At 37.7% G+C, this 20,725-nt stretch overlaps 1 protein-coding gene and 1 long non-coding RNA gene across 3 annotated transcripts in view; one reads left to right on the top strand and one right to left on the bottom strand.

The window, feature by feature from the left end:
* The window catches only part of FIGN (fidgetin, microtubule severing factor), a 122,992-nt gene that overhangs the window by 45,693 nt on the left and 56,574 nt on the right, over positions 1–20,725 (bottom strand). The window lies entirely within an intron of this gene.
* Positions 1–20,725, top strand: part of LOC137226592 (uncharacterized) — a 135,828-nt gene that overhangs the window by 88,082 nt on the left and 27,021 nt on the right. Inside the window, exon 3 of the long non-coding RNA XR_010944416.1 lies at positions 18,269–18,347. This is a non-coding gene — a long non-coding RNA (uncharacterized lncRNA). The remainder of the gene's footprint in view (positions 1–18,268; positions 18,348–20,725) is intronic.

Below are 20,725 nucleotides of genomic sequence, written 5' to 3'. Positions count from 1 at the left end.
ACTGACACACCATTGTAAAGCAATTATGCTCTAATAAAGATGTTAAAAAAGAAAAAGGTAGATTTTTGTGTTTAGGCACTCCCACTCTTTTTTTCATGCAACACTTAAACTTTGTCTAATACAGTAGTATAGCATAATAGTAATTAAGAGACAAGGCTTGGAGCAAGATTTCCAGAGTTTGAATTTTAACTCTACTACTTACTGGCAATATAATCCACCAATCTTGGCCTCAATTTTCTCATCTCTAAAGTGGCACCCACTTCAAAGAATTGATGTGAAGATTCAATGAGCTAATATATGTAATATGCTTAGACAATTTCTAGTACAGAATAAGTACTCAATAACTATTAATTATTTATATCATATTCCAGGCCCTGTGCTAGCACTAGGAATGCAATGGTAAATAAAAAACAGGCACAGTCCTCAGCCTTCCTAGACCTTAAGTCTAGTCCTAGAACTTTATGCATTATTTCCTTCTATTAAAATATATTAGGGGCTTCCCTGGTGGCGCAGTGGTTGAGAATCTGCCTGCTAATGCAGGGGACACAGGTTCGAGCCCTGGTCTGGGAGGATCCCACATGCCGTGGAGCAACTAGGCCCATGAGCCATGGCCCCTGAGCCTGCACGTCCGGAGCCTGTGCTCCGCAACAAGAGAGGCCGCGATAGTCAGAGGCCCGTGCACCGCGATGAAGAGTGGCCCCCGCTTGCCACAACTAGAGAAAGCCCTCACTCAGAAACGAAGACCCAACATAGCAAAAATAAATAAATAAATAAATGAATATATATTATAAGGTTGTTACCAGAGAATGAATAGACTTTAACAATGGGGAAAAATTTAAAAAAAACAACAAACTAAAATTTAAAAAAATAGTATTTTGGATATTAAATTGAAGGCAATATTTAGCTTTATTTAAAACTTCATATTTTTCTGCTGCTTTTATGGATAAAATTGTATGACAGGGCTTCCCTGGTGGCGCAGTGGTTGAGAGTCCGCCTGCCGATTCAGGGGACACAGGTTCGTGCCCCGGTCCGGGAAGATCCCACATGCCGCAGAGCGGCTGGGCCCGTGAGCCATGGCCGCTGAGCCTGTGCTTCCACAGCCTGTGCTCCGCAACGCGAGAGGCCACAACAGTGAGAGGCCCGTGTACGGGAAAAAAAAAAAAAAAAAAAAAGTATGACAATAACACTATCAATTTTTCCAGAACCAAATTATAGCTTCAGTTTATTTTGTGATTTCTTGATTAGTTTAATGCATTAGTATTTTTTAAAATATCATTGCTAATGTTTTATATCAGAAAGTAACCTATTTTAAGTATGCAATTTAAAAATATTTATGTGATCTTAGTCTATTCGGAGCAGTTCCTCCCCTCACCAATGAATCTCTATAAGATGGAAATCAGTGCAAAACGCAAAATAGATTTTGTACAACAGAAATTTTCTTTTCAAGAAGTTTTATTACTATGTATTTTAGAAACATTTTTATGGACACTTTTTTCTTTTTCCTTAGTTCTGAAAGTAATAGAAAGGCAGCAGGATGTGTTTAAGGTCTATGTTTAATGTTATCTAAACAGTGTATGGTTGTGGACTTAAGTTATAGAAGCGTCTTGCTAAACTGGAGCCAAGACCTAATATGAATATATGAAGAATTTGAAAGCTATGGTGTCCATAGGTCTCATTTTGAATAGATGAAAGTCTTGATGTATGAATAATCTTGAAGACTGGAAGAAAGGTGGAAAACGAAGAGCTTTCCCATATAATTTCATTAACTATTTTTTTATTCCACTTCCTATCATTGATTTCATTCCATTTCTGTAACTATCATAGAGGTCGTATTACTGCATCCTGAACAGGATGTTGTGCAATATTCAATATACTGTAATTCATCTGTATTTGGAGGGAGAGCATATTGGAATGCTGAAAAGTGCCTATTAAATTATAATTGTTTATAGACAAGAGCCTCATGTTATTTGGGTTTAATTTTGGCACAGTACTTAGCACCAATCAGGTTAAGAAAAGACAGGTTATTGATGAAGATGGTGACACACTAATCAGGTGTTCACTCATCCTCAGAAGCGCTAATGCTGGACTCTAGGTAATTATTTCTTTAGGGTAGTTGGGACTTTGACCCACTTTCAAGCTTAGTAATAAGAATTAGGGTATAACTCAGTGTTGTATTTAACTTTTAAGCACCAAGTGCATCAGCATAAAATGGATTAGAATTGCTTTGTTAAGAGGAAGGGGAAAGGCAAGAGAACAAATCTACATTACATGCTAGTCTCTAGGCCTAGTTATTTTTCTCAGGCCCCCACAGTTAATCATTTACTTAAAAATGTGAAGAAAAAAGAAAGATGTGGGGATATTTTATTAATTCACATAGGAGGAGAGTTCTAGCAGAAGACTGAAAAACTGTAGAGGACATTCCAGCCTGAGGTAGGAAGTTGAACCAGGGGCTTCTAATGTGAGATTATCAGATCTGCTATCGTAAGACTTTATGCTAAAACACACCCTCTGTTAAAACAAGGTACATGTTTGCACACAGTACATACTCAAGAGATTTTTATTCTTCTCTAAGAACTGCTTTTCAGCTAGGAAATATGGTATCTCAGGCCATGACCTTCTTTCAAGATGAAGTAGCCAACACTTGACAAGCCATGACTTGGATACAGTTGGTAGCCAAAATGGCTCCTTGACATTTATTTAACAAACCTTAGATATATTAAGTACCAATCTTTGCCAGGTTCCAGAGATAAAGAGGTAAGATAACTTTAAGGACCTCATAGTCCAGTGCTGGAGACAAGACCACAATTAATTATTAGATAATGTGGTAAGAAATGTGACAGAAAAAGATGGCAATAGTTTTACAGCCCATGATAGTTTTTCAGTTGACAATGGAAATACGATATACACAGCATGGAAACATCATACTAGTTTGATGTTCCTAGTTCCTGGTTTCCTAGTTTCTATCATCAAATTCTACCAGCAGCTTTTGCACCCAATCACATCCTCCTCACTGAAAAGGTAATCACATTTTTTATAATTCATGATTGATGAATCCATTTTGATATGCTATATTGAAAAATCAGGATATATTCCAGACTCTTGAGGCTGATGCTATCTTTCTCCCACATATAGCTTGGTTTCTCAGAGAGAAAAATGTGGTTTAAGCTCTAATGTTTATAATGTGTCCTATAATGAAATAAACACTACAATACACACACACACACACACAAACACACACACACACACTGAGATCTACATTTGCAAAGGTAACTCCGTCTCTAAACACTCCAGACAGCAGAGACATTTTGGGTCTTACTAAGATTCTGGAGGTACTTACAGAATAAATGACCTGAGCTAGATAAGCTTTCATTGCTTCTTCAATAGCTTTTTATAACAATACTTTCAACAATGTCAAATTAGATTAAGAACACTTTTAAATCAAATGACTCAGATTTGGAATAAGTAGCTTTCCTTTTGCAAATAATCAGATACATAAAAAATGTTAACAACAAAATATCATATCTCCCCAAGATTATTTCTGTAAAAAATAAATAAATCTGTAAGGTTATTAATTAATGAATGAATATTACCCCCTGGTTGCTGACTCTTCCCTAGAGATATCCAGAGATAATTTGGGAGCTGAACGAATTTTTTGTTGATGCCGATGAATGATCACCTTATACTGTTTATTGGATATCAACAGTTCTAAATATCCAGAAGCTTTAAGACAAGCACGGTGACGTGTTACCCCAAATCAGAACTTATTAGAAATGAAATTTATATGGTTATAACGAAGCAGTAAGAAAAAAAGGAAGGTATCGTATAAAAGCATAAAACTTGAAAGGCTAAATAAACTTGTGCTTATTACAGCTAATCCAGCCCCTAGTTGTAGCCAACCAAGTCAGGCCCCACTCCTAGGGGCTCATCAAGTCAAATTTCTGTTATGTGCTAAACCTGAGAAGATTAGATTGCCTCCACCTGCTAAATCAGAAAAACTGGGACACTGGATTTGGCATGAGCGGTTGGGTTAGAAATCTACTGAGGAGTCAGAAGCTGAACTATCAAATGATTAAAATTGCTTCTAACAGGCATTATTTTCCACTGTTTCATCAATAAGGAAGCAGGCGCCTCTGTACTATTTCACAGGATGGGAATGCTTTCTGGAGTTAGATTGTTCAAGAGCTGCTTTTTAAAATAGCAATACTCTTATCATAGTAAAACTTGCCTGCTGAGTCAAAAGGAAAGTTGGCCTCATCTATCTCATCTACCTTTAGGAAGAATTTAAATTGTAAAGTTGCCCGGCATGATTCCAGCTGTTGGCTACTACAGATACTTTTCAATATCCACTCTTTTATTGCTCTGAAGGTATATGGATAAGCAGGTATACACTGTAAATGGAAAACAGAAAGAAGGTCATCTTTAAAAGTCCAACTGAATGAAAGCAAACAGTAAGAAACCTGTACTTTTCTTTTGTCCATCCAAAGAATCTGGCTCTACCAGACTCCACTCCAGGAGGAAAAAAAAAAAAAAAATCACAAATAGTGCCAAGGCGTATCTCATTCCTTATGATGATAAAGGGAGGAAAAGTTCCAAAAGAGAAATAATATTTCCAATAAGGACATTAAATCTAATGCTATTTTGATGTCAAGTGCACCTTCCCCTAATCCTCACTGATTTTTATTCAGCTTAATTTGAAGCCACCATAGAACTCTGCTTTAGGAAGCCTCCGCACTCTCAATAAATTTAATCAGCAGGGATGATAAAATAGGTTCTGTAACGGTACATGACTAAGCCAGAGACATAAACATCGATAAATTCCAATGCAACATTTGGGCATAAAGTGCATAAAATGTGCCTTAAGAGGTATATCCTTGCAGAATGTTGGCATATGTCAAAGATCCGGATATCAGACAGATGAGTGTACGTCTGCACATGTGTGTGTGTGCATGTGTGTTAGTCTGGGGTTCGCCCAAAGTTGCCTGAGTGAAGCTGAAAATTCAAGAGGAATTCTAGAGTAGTCACTTAATACAAATGAGAAGACTAGCGTAATTAAGAGAAGCCTACGGCTTCCCTGGTGGCGCAGTGGTTGAGAGTCCGCCTGCCGATGCAGGGGACACGGGTTCGTGCCCTGGTCCGGGAAGATCCCACATGCCGTGGAGCGGCTGGGCCCGTGAGCCATGGCCGCTGAGCCTGCGCGTCCGGAGCCTGTGCTCCGCAACGGGAGAGGCCACAACAGTGAGAGGCCCGCGTACGGCAAAAAAAAAAAAAAAAAAAAAAAGAGAAGCCTATATGTAACCAGCAACAAGTTCTTTCGCTTTGCCAGACTCTGGTAGTAAGAGGGAGGTAGAATCCCTTATTACATATTTTTAGTATGTCCTGCCAAATAGTGTAAAAAATAGAATTATTCATACTTCTATGAAAAGACCTCAGAAATATGTAATAGAAGGTACAGTGCACAATGTATTCAATTTGAGATTCTGAAACTTTTAGATATATATGTTAATTTTGTGTTTGGTAGCTGAAGAATGAATGAAGTGAAAACTGTAGTTAGAGCTTACTTTCCCAGGTTTAATATAAACTTACAAGCTGGGAATAACAACAGTATCTGCCTATTCCAGGGAGTCCCTGAGAGAAAACAAACTGCAGGAGCTACTAAAGGGAAAGAGGAGAAAAGGACTAGAGAACAGTCATTTTCAGACCTTTTTGTTGCTGTTTTAATAAAAAATCCTGATATTTTCTTTCTTGGGAGGAATAATTTGTACTTGGGGGAAGAGATATTACTGGATAGTCTTAGGGAGCCCATGCTTGTGGTAGCTAAGTGGTTCCTTAAAAAGTAGAGGAACCCCCTAGGCATCTCACAGCAGCATTTGTGGGATGTTGGCCTGTGTAGAAGGGGACTGAGGGTTAGGACCCCGGCTGTGGCAGTCCAGGATCTGCAGTGGGCACACTGAAGAGTGAGCACATACAAGCAGCCCTTCTTGGGAAGCATCGCCTCCTTCTCTCACCTATTCTTGTATGCCATCAGTGAGAAGAGAGTGAAGCAACTCTTACTAGGTGCGTCAATTCTTTCATGCCTAAATTACATTATGCTGTGAGTGTTCTTGAACTTCATCCAACCACTCCCTGTACCCAATGCATGGTTTCATAGCCAGAAAAGAATAAAAGCAACCACATCACCTGTATGCACAAATGAATGTTTCCCTCTACCCAACCCTCTAAGGGGACCATAAATGTATTCTTTGCCTGATAAATACCCAGAAATTCTACAGTAATTATGTTAAAAAAAAAAAATCTAAAGAAGGAATGATAAGTTCAACAGATTTGTTTAAACACCCGAATTACTTTTTGGAAACAAAATGAGAAACAAGATGAAAATCAAAATGGAACAAAGCAAGAAAAAATATTTTGGGGAAATGCCCCCAGAAGAAATTTGGAATGTACACTGCTCTATTATCATAGCTATTACTTGTTCAATAATTTGAGATGAAATAGTGTACTAACCCCAATTGCCAACCTACATTCCTAGGAAATTCTGTTCTCAGTAATACCCAAAGCATTCTTTAAATGCATTACCAAATGCATTTCCATGTGCAAAATCGAACTACATATTCTTCTGAATTGGAAGATGTGATCCAGAAACTCCTGGGCAGATACAGCCCTCAAGGAGTGCAGGAATGTACCTAGACTATCCCCAGATACTGAATGAAATTCTAAATCTAATCTAATGAAAATCCATTTCTTGAGTTAATCCCAGAGCATCATCTCAATTGGCCTGAAATATTTTGGTCACTTTATGAAGGGGGAGAAATCAACTGGCTTCTGAGAAAGTGAAAAGAATAGGCTCTTTTATAAGCCTTACAATGGTAATTAGATTGTTATTATTTGTTGGGGGACAAAACTCAGATGAATCTTTTTTTTTTCCTTTTCCTAAATTAGCAGAGATTGTCACTGAAACACCTGGTATGTCTAACGACTGTGCACAGTAATAAAACCCAATTTTAGTCATGTTATCTAAATGCCAATATAAAAAATAAGCTTCAGAACTCATAAATGCAACTGCTGATGTACTAATGAGCAAGAAAATTACCAGTAAAGGAGGCTGAATATTGTAATACATTTTTAAAAAAGGATTAAGGGGAAAATAACTTGTCATGGTTTTGATCTTATTGTATAAAAAGAGTCAACTCCCTCTTTCGAGATTTGTCAGTTTTCTCAAGGCCTCTGGATAGCCTAAATGGTTGTGTAGTGCTATACTATTCCAAACTTTCATAATAGTATTCAATGCAGCATAATGTAATTTAGGCGTGAAAGAATTGCACCTAGTAAGAGTTGCTTCGGGCTTCCCTGGTGGCACAGTGGTTGAGAGTCTGCCTTCTAATGCAGGGGACACAGGTTCGAGCTCTGGTCTGGGAGGATCCCACATGCCACGGAGCAACTAGGCCCGGGAGCCACAACTGCTGAGCCTGCGCGTCTGGAGCCTGTGCTCGGCAACAAGAGAGGCCATGATAGTGAGAGGCCCACGCGCCGCGATGAAGAGTGGCCCCCGCTCGCCACAACTAGAGAAAGCCCTCGCACAGAAACGAAGACCCAACACAGCCAAAAATAAATAAATAAATAAATAAGAAGACCCCAAGATCAAAAAAAAAAAAAAAAGAGTTGCTTCACTCTCTTCTCACTGATGGTATCTGATCCAATAGGTGGAGAAATATGCTGAATTGTCACAGCGTGCATTTCAATGAGAAAAATCGCTACAGCATAGAAATATTTATGGAAGTGCTGACAACATATCAATTAATAATGCCTGCAAGATACAAAGAGAGAATATTCTCTTCTTTACAAGTTAAGAGAGAGCCAAGTCAAAGACTTCATTTCATACGGCCTCTTATATTACAACACAGCAAGTAATTTCACCGTCGGTGGACTAATCAGACCTGACTGAGGTTTTGCTAATAGCTGAAGCAAGAAAGAGCAACAAGCAAAACCGTGTACGGTGTGTTACCATCTATGTAAACCGGAAAAGCGGGGGAGGATATATACGTAAACATTTGCATATACAAAGAATCTTTGATTTGGGACAATACTGGGAAGATGGGTACCCCTGAGGTGGGATACCCCAGCGCAGGGAAGAATTAGACTTATTTTTACTGTATACTCCTTTGTATTGATACTGTTTGAATTTCTTCTTCTTTTTAAACCATGAGTATATATTGACTGCATAAGAAAAAAAAATTTTAAGAATGGCTGGAGAACAGATGAAGACTAAGTATGTTATGACAGAGTAAGTTAGCAAGCTGTTGAAGAACTATTCTGAATTTTAAATGTCAGAAAAAAAAAAAGAGTTTACTCTTTGGCCTATAGACAAAGTGACTTAGGAGTTGAAACAAAGACACTTTAATGACTAAACATGATTTGATAAACCCCAGTACTGCCATTTATTAGTTGTCTGTGGGCAATTAGCATCTATGTCCTCATCCGTAAATGGGTGTAATTATACGCATGTGCATGTGGGTCTGTGTATAGTAGGGGACAGGCTGGGTGTAATCAGGACTGATTACCTGGGGGAGAGGAGCGGGTCTTATAACTAAAGGAATGGATCCCTTGTACTCTGTATTAGGGGGACTTAAACTCTGGTAAGATTTTGAGTAAATTTTCCTCCCCATTTAAGAAAGGAATGAGAAGTGAAGATTTCTCTGTTGCAATAGTTCCTTCCTGTATTTTTCCTTTCAGCTGGTTTCCAAAGCTGCTTCATCTATGATACTCTTCTTCAGTTAGAGAGATGCTGGATAATTTTCTACATTTCTATGGGCCTACATTTCTGGAAAGTTATCAGAAATGTGTATCATTTATTAAACTCCAATATGTACATTTTATGGTTCACTTAAATTTTCACTGACACAAAACCCCAGCCAGCCAGCCATTAGCACTTTCCCCCCTATTTATTCATCATAGCTGTCCTTCTAAAACAGTCTAAATTTCTACCCATTTTTATCTATATGAGTAGCCAGTAGTAAAACATCATTCCTTTTCCTGTTTCCTATGCTTAAACAGCTCTAAATCTATCTGTAGACCAAACAGATTCAACTCGAGTTCACTAAATAGTGCTACCCCAGCAAAATTCTACTTAACACACCTTTAATCTTTAGGGAAGTTTAACTGTTACCCCAGGTTTAAAAATTAAGCTATGTGAGTCAACACTAAAACCACAAAGATGAAACAGGCAACAGATTTCTTTTTGAATGAGTTTGCTATTTCATGGTTAGTTCTGCAAACCAATCATGTGAGCTTTAACATTGCGTCACACCAGTATGCCGGACAGTGGATGTTTACAGGAAGGTACCCTGGAAGTAAAATTGAAAATAACTCCTCAGTCTAAACTGACTGCCTCCTGTGTAGGAGCTGTTTCCCCAGTGGGCCAGCAAAATGAACTGTAGTTTTGTATAGTAATTCAGAAGATAATTGATTATTTGCCAGTGGTCTGTTTTTGAGTTGCCACGTATTATTATTTTTTTATCCACTCCTGGGACACACTTTCAATTTCACAGTCTTTTGCACATTGTGCACAGTGGCGTTTAATTTCTTTAAGGAAAGCACACACTCTTTTTCTATTACAGTTAGACTAGTTGCTTTCCAAAGAGCAGGCAGGGAACTTTCTATCCAGGGAGAAAATGTCTAGTTCATGTTTGCGTGCTCACTCCATCCGTGGTGTCATGGTTTACAAGCTGGGAAGGGAATTAAGAAAAAGCCTTTCTTCATGTAAGAAAAGACATCTTTGTGACACATTCTTAGATGTTCTGTCTTCGGGGTCGTAAACATTCCTCAAGATATCGTTCTTTAATTGTTTATGGATTCCTTCTCTTTATTTTACTGTGAAAATAAGAGTTTCTAGCAGAGTTAAAGAAAATCTTGTCAGGAAACAGTTGTTTTCCACCTACAGACTAACATTCCTGCAGGCAATGCAGCAAATTAACCAATATAAATGTTTCCTTCAAAACACAGAAATCTTTTATCTATTTAGGAAAAGATCACACAATATAACATGCTGAACTATTTCTATTAAGCCCAAAGATGACAAAAAATTGAAAAGAATAAATCCATTATAAAGAATTCATATCTGCTGCTTTGTGAGCAATCCATAATACACCATATTGTGCAAACTATAGGAGATGATGACCTAACAATACAGAATGTAGAGAGGGCTTTTGACAACAGAAAAGCATGAGAGAGTATCATTTAATGGAGAGTAAAAAAAAATGATCCTGGATTCTTTTTCCCCCTTTATTTGTTGTATCACTTTGTAAAACCTCTGTATGCCTTGCTCTCTTCATCAGAAAAATGAGACCTATGGTTTTATTTTTACAAAGTGCTTTAGGATTTAGGAGAACCCAGAATGCATTATATGATGAGAGCCACCATGGTGCATGCCACGTGACTGCAGGAGAAAAGGATCTAGGGACCAAAAGGAAAACATGAATCAGCAATGAACACTCATATTATTTGTTTAAAACCCCAGGATGTGCAAATATATGTCAGAACTGAAGTTGACCCTCTTCCTTTACAATCACACATTACTACATCTGGGTCTGGTTTTGAAACTTGAGTGTAGTAGAAAGAATGTGAACACAGGAAGGAGTAAAGGGCAGAGTCTCTCTCAAGCAAATCCCAAGTCACCAAGCGCTACATTAACTTGTGCTGAATCCTCCAAAGGACCAGAGATAGAGGGCACTGGTTTTCTCTCTTCCCCCTTCCTCAGCATAACCCTATGCCCAACAGAGTTATGCATTGAAGAGACAAGTCAGCAAAGGAGGAGCTGTCTCCTCCAACTGCCCAAAGTTATATGGGTTTTCAGGACCACAGGAGAGTCAGAATTGGGGATAATGTGAATCGTTATGTTGAGAGGTAGGTCAAGATGGTGTACTAGAAGTTAGGAGTTCTAGGTTCCAATGCTTATTCCAACACAAATAAAAAAGGACAGAGAAATGCCACAATCACACAGTTAGCTACTGGCAAAATTAGGACTAGACTTTGGGGTTTGAAAAAAAATTCTGATCATTTTTTACACAGCAGAGGGTTTTCTGTAAATTCTCCAACTTGGGAAGTCTAAATCTAAATTCCTTAAAAAAAAAAAAAAAAAAAGAGTACCAAGCACAGTGACACACACACTCTCTCTGTCTCTCTCTCTATATAATATATAAATCACTCAATATATACTGTATTTATCAAAAAAATAGTATTCTCATATGAACCTGTTTTCCTTTCTGTACCCTCTTTTTGGTTAGTGTCACCCCAGAGGCCTAGTATCCAGAGATAGAAACCCTGACTTCATCCCTTCTCCTTCAGTCCCACTCTGAACCACTCTGCCTTCACCTCTGACTTCTTTCTCCATTTCTGTATTCTTTGCTTCATCCCTAACATGTTTGCATCATTCAGGCCTTTATCTCTTATCTGCCCTCCTAACTAGTCTCCTTGCCTCTAAATCCCTCCCCCATACCATTGCTTAAAAAATATATATCTTTCTAAAATTAAAATGTAAACATATTTATTACCTGCTTAAAAATGGTCGAAATTCATTAGTTTACCCACAGGATGAAGTCTAAGCTTCTTAGTAGGAAAAACCAGGCCCTTTCTGCCTACGGCTGCCTTTCCAGCTCGACTCCCTTCATTCTCCGATTACATTCCATGTTTTAGCAAGAACAGACGCTGGCACATATTTCCCAGTTACTGCATACCACTGTGCCTTGGCATATGCTAGCATCTCAGTGGAAATCCCTATTCTTTTCCTATTGTTTACTTAAAAGTCCCATTCATGTTTTAAAACTCACATAAATCCTCCTTCCACTGGGATCCCTCCAACTCCATATCCTCCTTTAGGGTTAACCACATCTTGTTCTAAGCTGCTTCTGTACTTTGGGCAGGCTTCTGCTGTTGCATTCTTCACACTGTACTGTAATTGTTTATTTGTATGGCTCTCTGCCCCATTAAATTGTGAAACCCTTGAAGGCAAGAACTGCATTTTAATCAACTCTATATCCTTAGCACAGTGCCTGGAACATGAACGGTGCTCAGTATGTGTTTATGACTATGAATGAATGAACAAACAAGCAAACATTCATTTACTCAACGACTATTTTACTAACTGTCTCACAGAGTTCAGAGAAAGAAACAACAACAACAAAACCTCCACAAATAACAAAGAAAATAAGCAAGTTAAATTAACAAAAAAGAAAAACATCTGATAGAGGTAAGAGGTATTCAGAGAATTAAACTGATACGATACAATGGAAAATGACCAAGTATCTACATTGGTTCTCATGGTCGGGAAAGGCTTCTTCTAACCCCAAATGACAAGAACTGCCTCATATGCTTTGCCAAGAGAACAGCTATTGTCCTGATGATTAGCAGCAGCTCAAACTGAGGGAAAGAGTGTAATCAAGGATAGCTCAGAGGGTTTTAGTTTTAGCAACCAAGTAAACAGTGCTATATACTCTGATACGAAGCCTGGGAGAGGTGCACATTTGGGGAGACAAAAGTTATCCATTTGTCTTCTTCAGTTAGTAGATGCCTACAGGACATCTAAGTGGAGATGTCCAGTAGGCAGTTAGATTCAGAAATCTGGTGCTTTCAAGGGCATCGTGACCGGAGAAAAATACTTGGGAGCCATTAGCTCCCCTGAAGATGGTATTTAAAGACAGCATGAGGCTGGATGAAATCATGTACAGAGAGTGTGTAGGTTAAAAAGGGCCAAGCCCTGGGAGACACTCTAACATGTAGAGTTCAAAAAGAAGAAGAATCAGTAAAGGATAATGAGAAGGCTATACTACTAAGCTAAGAAGAAAACCAGGAGATCATGGTCAACCGTAAGAAGAAAGTATATGAAAAAGGAGGCAGTGGTCAACTTTGTTGAACTTTGCTGAAAGGTCAAGTAAGGTAAATGTTTAATTAGCAATACCCAAGGACACTGGTTAGCTAGATGAACACTCTAAGAGTAGAGATAGGAATGAAACCTTATTCGAGTAGAATCCCAGCTCTTCATAAGAAACCATAAAACAATATTACACAGTGATTAGAAAAAACATTTTTTTTCTATTTCTAGTTAAAGCAAGGCTTAAAATGGGGTAAAACTTAGATGAGATTTAGGATTGACTTCAGGAAGAATTCCCTAGCAGCATAGTTAACAAACCTCCTATCACATACTTAAAGGAAAGGAAAGGCATCTGTTGTACTAATCAATTTAACCACTCCTTTTAGTTATCTACATTTCTAAACTGAAAAAACAGTTGGTCAAAAAACACTTGAAATATGATTGTCATTTTTCTCACATTTTGGGATACATTCTCTTATAAATCCATACACCTAATAAGAACTAAACATTCACTTCTGATTTTAGAAACTAAGAGATAAGGGCAATTATTGTGTGAATGAATCTCTAATTGTTATAGTATATTTATGGGTTGAAAAAGAAAATGCATTTTAAAATTTGTAGATTGAAGATACAATGAAGTTGCACGTTCTACAATCAAACTGTCGGTCATAGCAAGGCTGAATAAGACTACTTCCTTGTATGGATTCTACATTTCAAGTTATTCTTGAGGCTTTCTTCCAAAGAGATGACAAAGATTTCACAAGTTATAATCTGCTGAGCAGACTCTCAAAGAAACAAAACTAATGTACATCAAGGTGTTAGCCTTTACCTCCCTAGTGACAAAAATGTTCCCTTCTAATTGCTGAGGACTTCTATGATTAAAAATGGTTATCCTTACAACACAGACATGTATGACTTAATAAAAGAAAACTTAAAGGGCTTCCCTGGTGGCGCAGTGTTTGAGAGTCCGCCTGCCGATGCAGGGGACGCGGGTTCGTGCCCTGGTCTGGGAAGATCCCACATGCCGCAGAGCGGCTGGGCCCGTGAGCCATGGCCGCTGAGCCTGCGCGTCCGGAGCCTGTGCTCCTCAACGGGGGAGGCCCGGGTACCGCAAAAAAAAAAAAAAGAAAACTTGAATTCCCACTCATAACCTTCTAGTGTTTGTTGAAGGAAGTATTGATACCTACTCTTATAGGGAGCAAAGGATGTTCAAACAGTTCAAACAGTACATTAATGGAATATCTAAGTAATTATGACCACAAGACTTATGTTCTTTCATTAGATAGAAAAAAAGGTGCAAAAAGGTAATTCTGATGGACAGAAAAGCCTGGGTTTAGCAAAACTAGAGCGATCTGCTTGGGTGCACTACAATAATTTTATAATGATCTTAAAATAAATGTGATCCCTTTTAAATTTTAGCTGCCACAAAGCATTATGTCAAATATTAAAATGATGCAGTGTTAATACTATAGCACATAACGTCGGCTGGCAACTTTAGGTTAGAATAAGAGTAAGGTGGCTTTTGAAAATAGGTCTTGATTGTTTAGAAGCAAACACACAAAAAAACCCCATAAAAACAAGTTCCTTAATTGTACAAAATAACTACCTAATTCAAGTTCGTGGTAGATATACAGAATAACAATGCCACCATGAATGCTTATCTTTTATGAATGAAGCATTTTCAGTAACTGATATCTTCCTCAAAATACACTAAACACCTGATATATATGCACAGTACAGTAAAACGAATTTGGAAAAGAGAAAAGCCTTTTGGCCTTTATGACAAGACTGTAATCCGTAGTACAGTTTATTTTTTGGAGAAGGGATGCTATTGGTTTATTTTAGGAACATGATTGGTTCATCAGTAATACTTAACCAACTGTAACATCAAGATCAGACTGGAATAGGAACTGCTAGATCACATGATGACTCACATTATCTACCCAGCTGGCATGACTTGGCAAACAGTATTTCACAAGATATTGTACCAGCTTGTGATTGCCTGGAGATGCAATGTGCCCCTTCTCTGTGAGTGAAGGCGTGGCATGTTAACTGCCATCATCCATTTTTCCACACCTTAGCAACTGGCAAATATTCCATGTGTAGCACAGGTGGGGGGGTTATGAATAGGAGACTGGAAAAAAAAAAAAGGCAGACAAAAGGGAATCAACCTCCATAGCATACTAACCATTTAAAGTGGTTAAAGGGATCATGCATGTTGGAGGTGTCATGTAAGATACAGGGTAGTGCTATCAGATGTGTTATATGCTACAAACAATAACGAACAAAACGTGCCAAAAAGGAACTTATGACCATGAAAATACATCCCAAACAAGCATTTAGTGTCGGCAGTATGTGCAGTCTGAACTACCTCCTGACAAACTGCCCTACTGTTTGCCTCTTGATTTAAGAACAGATTGGTAATTTACAGCCATATACACAGTTACCTCTCACCTGTCTACGTATCAGGGTCAATGTATCCGCAACTGAAAGGTAACTGATGAAGTTTTAAAAACTGAGCACCCATGAACATTTTCAGGACAACAACCAAAATCAAAATTTCATGTATCTAATTTTTCCTGTAGTTTTTTTTAATAACTGGAGAGGATTTTTACTGTATTTTAAGCACCAATCAATGTGGTAAGTACTATAATAACATCAAAGAATTACTCACAGCTTCTGATTCACATTAAAAAGCATAGGCTGATGTCAAGTCACACAATAGGTGAGTGTTAATATGACGATGTCAAACATGCATATAATAGTTCCAAAGTTTTCATCATTACTTCTCTCAGATAAATTTAGTATAATTTCTTTATAACTGTGTGAGTCATTGGTCAACTCATTACAATAATATAATCAATATATTACTGAGACAGAAATATCCTGACAATATGGCAGGACTCTAGAAATGCCAGTATCTAAATTAATGTCAAAGTATTACACATCTGTCATAAATAGCTAACAAAGAGATTCCAAATCATCTGTGTTTAATTGTTAATTAAATTGATAATTGTTTTACTTTGAAGTTCCTTAACAATCTATTGGGTTTGTTCCCAGGTAAGAGCTATCTCCCTTTCTCCTTTTTTTCCCTTCACTCTTCAGTCATAATGTAGAATTAAGAAAATATTTAACAGTGAAATAACTGAAGTTATTTCAATGGTTCTAACGTAACATTTAAAAAAAATTCTACATGATTAGTTTTGTTAAAGAGGAGAATTCTTAATCTGCTTACCAAGATTTATTATGGAAATTTTTCGTATCTATGAAAAAGAGAAAGCTAAGATACTAAAGGAGGAGCTTGGGACACACATTTATAGGATGAAGTGCCCCCTACTAGGTCTGTAAGAAAGGCTTGAATGCCTTAGTTACATTTTGAAGTGTATATCCTATGTCTCCTCTAATTAGACGGTAAGCTCCTAGAGGGAGTTAGTAAGTGTCTTACACACAGTAGGTGCTTCACAAATATTTGGATTGATTTACTGAAGAAGCATCCATATATGACCTCATGGGAATCCAAGCAGAAATCCTCTATGTGAAAAACAAAGTGCTGTAGTCATTGTTTGGCTTCCATGCTTCTGCCAGCATAACGAAACAACAAAAACAGTAACAACGACAAAGAGCAATGATGATGTGTACAGTTAAGTTTAAACTCTTCTGTTACTCAGAGTCAAATAATTATACAGCTTGTCTCTTGGGTACAGACCCCTCAGTTCAGTATCTTATTTGCATCAACCACATATTTTGAGGAAACTGTAACTTGTTTTATAAGCTGTTTTACCCTCTCTCACTTGGCACATTTCCTTGGATATGAGATTTATTCTACCTTAATTTCTATAAACTGTGATTCCTGTATCTTTCCAAATAGGAAAAATATATAATGAAGTACCATAGGGGACCACAAAGTTACACTTTACAGTATTGATATATTTTTAATGCCAACACATAACTGCTTAGAATTTCTGCTTAGAAAATATAAATATGTGTGGGAGGGCAGGAACTAAGCTCATAATGAGGAAAGATTATTCAAAATAAAATGAAGTCCCTTATTTAGAAGAGATGTAGGTAGGCAGTGTTCGAATTAACTTGCCCTAAATGTGGAGCCGTGGAACTGGATCTGGAAAGTATAAATAAACATCTACCTTGGGATATGGGATTCACTTAAGGATTTCTTCAAATAGAAACGTACTTGTTGTGAGACACTGGGTCCCCAAGGGGAGAGAGCTATAGAAACAGACTTCATTTCTACCGTTTCCTGTACTAAGTTGAATCTGACAGCTGATTCTCCTCTGGACAAGGGGAATTTTTAAGCCAAGAATATAAACATAGTTCATTTTTTTGTCTTCATCTTATCCTAGATGATGCCTTTCCCAAAGATTCCAGTGCATGAGCTCAAGTTCAGTGAACTCTCCAAGATTACTATGCCTTTCCCAAGGAGAGGAGATGTTCAAAAATTACACTGACAATTACATGTACTAGTTTCATTAAAGCCTGCATTTAATTGCCTGGGATTTATAAAAGGTCTAGTAACGAAGCCACACTGTGCCATTAACTTATCCCAGCCTGCAAAGAGGAAACTGAAGCTCAGATAGGTTAAAACTACATGCTGTCTGAGGCAGGGATGGTGTTCATTGTTCTTCATTGTATCTTCATGGCCCTGCATGGTATAGTGTAGTGACAATATAGCACGGCAAGTAAGAACTTGGAGTCTGGAGTCAGACGGACCTGGCTTGCAGCACAAGTGCCTAGTGCTAGCAATTACTTGGTGGGTAACCATCAAAAAAGTTGTTTTACCATATCTGAGTCTCAGTTTCTTCACCTGTTAAAGTAGGGATAATGATAGTATCTATCTTATAAACTGCTGGATAATTAAATGAAGTAATACATGTACTATGATCAAATAGTACCTCCTTACATAGCTAATGTTTTATATATTAATATATTATTAATAACATTCTCATTATTATTGTCCAGAACATAGGAGGTACTTGATATTGTATGCAATGAATGGATGAATGCAGCTATTAAGCACCAAACTGGAATCCTGATTTTCTCACTTCCCTCTCCATTCCTGCCTCCCTTAAATCATACTGTATGTGTAAATGGAAGTGTCCAATATGGTAACCACTAGCAACATATGTCTTCTGAGCACGTGAAATATGGCTAGAGCAAATGAGGAACTGAATGTTTATTTTATTTTACTAGTTGTATTTAAATAGCCACATGTGACCAGTGGCTACTGTATAGAACAGTGGAGATAATCCTTTTCTTTTAAAAAAGTTTCCCACATTTGCTTTTACTTTTGTCAAGCTATTTTGATATTAAATCAACCTTTTGTTTTAAAAAATTATTTTTCTAAATTAAATTCTGTCTATAATTCAAGTCTGTTTCCTTTTGTCTTCTTTTCAGTGACATATTTGTGAATACCTTTCATAAAATTGGAAACAATTTTCAGAATCCCCACACGCTGTTCTCTTTGTTATGCCAGGTAAGTTTAACTCACTTAGACATTTTATCTTCCCTCACCTTCTTTTACTTTTCCTGTTCTTTTCTGTACTTCTCATTTTTCTAGATATGTGAAGCCAAAATAAGGTGCAACATGTACTGAATAAGGTTTCAGAGGGAGGGAGAATCGGCTGACTTTTTTAGAATATTTTAGATTTAGAGAAAAGTTGCAAACATAGTACAGAGTTCCTGTATACCCCACACCTAGTTTCTTATATTGTTAGTATCTTACATTAGTTTAGTATGGTAGACTTGTCACAACCAGTGAACCAATATTGATACAATATAATCAGCTAAAGTACATATTTTATTCTGGTTTCTTTAGTTTTTACCCAATGTTCCTTTTCTGTCCCAGAATCACATTCAGAATACCGTATTGCTTTTAGTTTTCATGTCTTTTTAAGCTCCTCTAGGCTGTGAGAGCTTTTCACACTTTCTTGTTAACTGATGATTAATTAGAATCACTGTGGTGGGGCAAATTTATGACTGAGTGCCAATAGCTGAGCAAATAAGTCTAAAAATAATTTCAAGATCAAAGAGAGAGTACTTCACCCAAAAGCCTGGTGAGCATACCTTGACAGAGATCTTTACGAATAACCCCAGTCACCATGGACCATGGAAGATGTCCTTGGTATACTTTCCTAAATGTAAGTAAATCATGGCTAACTACACAAGGATGCTGGCTACTCCCTAGTGGGTAAAAATCAACCCAACAATAAAAAATTTTATGTCCAGTTCATTGATGACATCATCTGAGATTGAAGATACCACACTATTTTATCCCAACTCACCATCTACCCCTACATATAATACATGGCCTGTCATTTTTACCATGAAAGGAAATTGAATTTGTCTGGAATAACTTGTTCTTCAAAAACTAGTCTAGGTTACTTAGTGATCTGTGTTATTCTATACCACTGCAAATAACAATTCAATAACTGTTAGTATATTCTTATACATTGAAGTTAAACACTGAGCTTTCATAAAACTTTGTATATTTACAAGCACAGTATCTCACGGCATATACATGACAAAGAGAATATATTTTAATGGAAGGAGGGAGGAATGGCTTTCGAATTCTTACATACAGTGTCACCTACCCTGTGATCTCCGTATAATTTACAAAATGGGTTACTGGCTCTTGGATAAAGACTGGGAGCTATAAAAGCATCTTAGAATGTATACTGTTTGAGCTCACTTGTGGATCCCACTTTTTAAAATATACCAGCTTTAGTCTAACCTACTCCCTTCCTGATAATAGTCTAACTTTCTACCCTCTTATAATAGTTTTGTTTTATCTTTTTAAACCAACATTTCCTTGTTACTTACTGGGTGTGTGTATATGAGAAGCAAGGTGGTTTAAAGGCTCAATTTTCCTTGGTTCCTTGCTTTTACTGCACATAATTTAAGGCTATTTCCCCACCCTTCTTAAAATGCCTCTTTGCTTCAGTTTCTCAGAACTTGTCCTTATCAAAAAGATAGTATTTGTCCTGTATTATCTGTCTCAGTTTCTACATTCACTAAAAGTTCCAACGTGCCATTTTTTAAAAACAACTTATATTTTAGAAACTTTGAATGACAGAGCTTAAGAACTGAAATCAACTTCTACATTGTCTGGTATATGCCATTCATTTGACACAAGAGAAATCTGAGGCCCAGTACTTAGGAACGTTTGTCAGCAGAAGAATCAATTCCAGGTCCTAGGTATCCTAAGTCTAAAGTGTAGAATGATTCCACTATACTACATGGCCTCTTTGTTTCATTGAAAGCAAGTTTCCCCAAAGGGAATTAGTTCCTAAAGTGCCAAGAGCACTCTTCTAAAATGGTCTGACTTTTGAGACCAAGTATGGACTCTATAGGCATAAAAATAAGGCAGTAGTGAGTGTACCTATTGAAATGTGTAGTACGTGTCCAAAATCAAGGTACAAGAGTCTCCTTCCACATGCTGTCTGACTCCTTTTGTCCCTCTGCCCAGTCTCTCCACCCTCTTTTGAGGTTTTTGCTAATCTACATCTTGTAGTTGTGGTAATGGCACCACACACCAAGTACAAGGCCTCACTTCCTCACTGCAGCCAACTACCTCTGGACTCCCATCCCGGGGTGGTTTCAGTTCTCCTTAGCAACAGGTAACAAGTCTGGAAGAATAGTCAAGGGAACAGGCTGACACCACCACAAGCCCAATCTCATCTCCCATCGTCCCGCACACCGCAAGCATGGAACAGACTTGCTCTTCCGAGGTTACGTCATTTGCTCTCATGCTTCCATGCCTTTGCACGGGCTTCCGTGCTACGCATCCTCATTTCACCTTACACCTTGTCACTTAGCAACTGCCTACGTGTTCTTCAGATTCAGATTAAACCG

Source organism: Pseudorca crassidens, chromosome 6 (assembly GCF_039906515.1).
Source record: "Pseudorca crassidens isolate mPseCra1 chromosome 6, mPseCra1.hap1, whole genome shotgun sequence".
NCBI classification, from domain to species: Eukaryota; Metazoa; Chordata; class Mammalia; order Artiodactyla; family Delphinidae; genus Pseudorca; species Pseudorca crassidens.
This window is presented reverse-complemented; position numbering and strand designations above follow the sequence as displayed.